Raw genomic sequence first — 4,045 nt, forward strand, 5'->3', positions numbered from 1 at the left:
GTCAGTGATTGATCACACCCCCCCGGTCAGTGATTGATCACACCCCCCCGGTCAGTGATTGATCACACCCCCCCGGTCAGTGATTGATCACACCCCCCGGTCAGTGATTGATCATGCCCCCGGTCAGTGATTGATCACGCCCCCCCGGTCAGTGATTGATCATCCCCCGGTCAGTGATTGATCACACCTCCGGTCAGTGATTGATCACACCCCCCGGTCAGTGATTGATCACACCCCCCGGTCAGTGATTGATCACCCCCCCGGTCAGTGATTGATCACACCCCCGGTCAGTGATTGATCACATCCCCCGGTCAGTGATTGATCACCCCCCCGGTCAGTGATTGATCACACCCCCCGGTCAGTGATTGATCACACCCCCGGTCAGTGATTGATCACACCCCCCGGTCAGTGATTGATCACACCCCCCGGTCAGTGATTGATCACACCTCCCGGTCAGTGATTGATCACACCCCCCGGTCAGTGATTGATCACACCCCCCGGTCAGTGATTGATCACACCCCCTGGTCAGTGATTGGCCACACCCCCCGGTCAGTGATTGATCACACCCCCCGGTCAGTGATTGATCACCCCCCCCCGGTCAGTGATTGATCACCCCCCCGGTCAGTGATTGATCACCCCCCCGGTCAGTGATTGATCACACCCCCCGGTCAGTGATTGATCACACCCCCCGGTCAGTGATTGATCACCCCCCGGTCAGTGATTGATCACACCCCCCGGTCAGTGATTGATCACCCCCCCCGGTCAGTGATTGATCACACCCCCCCGGTCAGTGATTGATCACACCCCCCGGTCAGTGATTGATCACACCCCCCGGTCAGTGATTGATCACACCCCCGGTCAGTGATTGATCACACCCCCCGGTCAGTGATTGATCACAACCCGGTCAGTGATTGATCACACCCCCCGGTCAGTGATTGATCACACCCCCCGGTCAGTGATTGATCACAAACCCGGTCAGTGATTGATCACACCCCCCGGTCAGTGATTGATCACACCCCCCGGTCAGTGATTGATCACACCCCCCGGTCAGTGATTGATCACAAACACGGTCAGTGATTGATCACACCCCCCGGTCAGTGATTGATCACCCCCCCGGTCAGTGATTGATCACCCCCCGGTCAGTGATTGATCACACCCCCCCCCCCCCCGGTCAGTGATTGATCACACCCCCCGGTCAGTGATTGATCACCCCCCCCCGGTCAGTGATTGATCACACCCCCCGGTCAGTGATTGATCACACCCCCCCGGTCAGTGATTGATCACCCCCCGGTCAGTGATTGATCACACCCCCCGGTCAGTGATTGATCACACCCCCCGGTCAGTGATTGATCACACCCCCCGGTCAGTGATTGATCACCCCCCGGTCAGTGATTGATCACACCCCCCGGTCAGTGATTGATCACACCCCCCGGTCAGTGATTGATCACACCCCCCGGTCAGTGATTGATCACACCCCCCGGTCAGTGATTGATCACACCCCCGGTCAGTGATTGATCACACCCCCCGGTCAGTGATTGATCACCCCCCCCGGTCAGTGATTGATCACACCCCCCCGGTCAGTGATTGATCACACCCCCCCGGTCAGTGATCGATCACACCCCCCCGGTCAGTGATTGATCACCCCCCCGGTCAGTGATTGATCACACCCCCCCGGTCAGTAATTGATCACACCCCCCCGGTCAGTGATTGATCACACCCCCCGGTCAGTGATTGATCACACCCCCTGGTCAGTGATTGATCACACCCCCCGGTCAGTGATTGATCACCCCCCGGTCAGTGATTGATCACACCCCCTGGTCAGTGATTGATCACACCCCCCGGTCAGTGATTGATCACACCCCCCCGGTCAGTGATTGATCACCCCCCCCCGGTCAGTGATTGATCACCCCCCCGGTCAGTGATTGGCCACACCCCCCGGTCAGTGATTGATCACCCCCCGGTCAGTGATTGATCACACCCCCCGGTCAGTGATTGATCACACCCCCCCGGTCAGTGATTGATCACCCCCCGGTCAGTGATTGATCACCCCCCCGGTCAGTGATTGATCACACCCCCCGGTCAGTGATTGATCACCCCCCCGGTCAGTGATTGATCACCCCCCGGTCAGTGATTGATCACCCCCCCGGTCAGTGATTGATCACCCCCCGGTCAGTGATTGATCACACCAGCCGGTCAGTGATTGATCACCCCCCCCGGTCAGTGATTGATCACACCCCCCCGGTCAGTGATTGATCACACCCCCCGGTCAGTGATTGATCACACCCCCTGGTCAGTGATTGATCACACCCCCCGGTCAGTGATTGATCACACCCCCGGTCAGTGATTGATCACCCCCCGGTCAGTGATTGATCACACCCCCCGGTCAGTGATTGATCACACCCCCCCGGTCAGTGATTGATCACCCCCCGGTCAGTGATTGATCACCCCCCCGGTCAGTGATTGATCACACCCCCCGGTCAGTGATTGATCACCCCCCGGTCAGTGATTGATCACCCCCCGGTCAGTGATTGATCACCCCCCCCGGTCAGTGATTGATCACACCCCCCCGGTCAGTGATTGATCACACCCCCCGGTCAGTGATTGATCACACCCCCTGGTCAGTGATTGATCACACCCCCCGGTCAGTGATTGATCACACCCCCGGTCAGTGATTGATCACACCCCCCGGTCAGTGATTGATCACCCCCCCGGTCAGTGATTGATCACACCCCCGGTCAGTGATTGATCACACCCCCCGGTCAGTGATTGATCACACCCCCCGGTCAGTGATTGATCACACCTCCCGGTCAGTGATTGATCACACCCCCCGGTCAGTGATTGATCACACCCCCCGGTCAGTGATTGATCACACCCCCTGGTCAGTGATTGGCCACACCCCCCGGTCAGTGATTGATCACACCCCCCGGTCAGTGATTGATCACCCCCCCCGGTCAGTGATTGATCACCCCCCGGTCAGTGATTGATCACCCCCCCGGTCAGTGATTGATCACACCCCCCGGTCAGTGATTGATCACACCCCCCGGTCAGTGATTGATCACCCCCCCGGTCAGTGATTGATCACACCCCCCGGTCAGTGATTGATCACCCCCCCCGGTCAGTGATTGATCACACCCCCCCGGTCAGTGATTGATCACACCCCCCGGTCAGTGATTGATCACACCCCCCGGTCAGTGATTGATCACACCCCCGGTCAGTGATTGATCACACCCCCCGGTCAGTGATTGATCACAAACCCGGTCAGTGATTGATCACACCCCCCGGTCAGTGATTGATCACACCCCCCGGTCAGTGATTGATCACACCCCCCGGTCAGTGATTGATCACAAACCCGGTCAGTGATTGATCACACCCCCCGGTCAGTGATTGATCACACCCCCCGGTCAGTGATTGATCACAAACACGGTCAGTGATTGATCACACCCCCCGGTCAGTGATTGATCACCCCCCCGGTCAGTGATTGATCACCCCCCGGTCAGTGATTGATCACACCCCCCCGCCCCCCCCGGTCAGTGATTGATCACACCCCCCGGTCAGTGATTGATCACCCCCCCCCGGTCAGTGATTGATCACACCCCCCGGTCAGTGATTGATCACACCCCCCCGGTCAGTGATTGATCACCCCCCGGTCAGTGATTGATCACACCCCCCGGTCAGTGATTGATCACACCCCCCGGTCAGTGATTGATCACACCCCCCGGTCAGTGATTGATCACCCCCCGGTCAGTGATTGATCACACCCCCCGGTCAGTGATTGATCACACCCCCCGGTCAGTGATTGATCACACCCCCCGGTCAGTGATTGATCACACCCCCCGGTCAGTGATTGATCACACCCCCCGGTCAGTGATTGATCACACCCCCGGTCAGTGATTGATCACACCCCCCGGTCAGTGATTGATCACCCCCCCGGTCAGTGATTGATCACACCCCCCCGGTCAGTGATTGATCACACCCCCCCGGTCAGTGATCGATCACACCCCCCCGGTCAGTGATTGATCACCCCCCCGGTCAGTGATTGATCACA

The sequence above is a fragment of the Pristiophorus japonicus genome, unplaced genomic scaffold (genome assembly GCF_044704955.1).
Source record: "Pristiophorus japonicus isolate sPriJap1 unplaced genomic scaffold, sPriJap1.hap1 HAP1_SCAFFOLD_1833, whole genome shotgun sequence".
Lineage (NCBI taxonomy): Eukaryota > Metazoa > Chordata > Chondrichthyes > Pristiophoridae > Pristiophorus > Pristiophorus japonicus.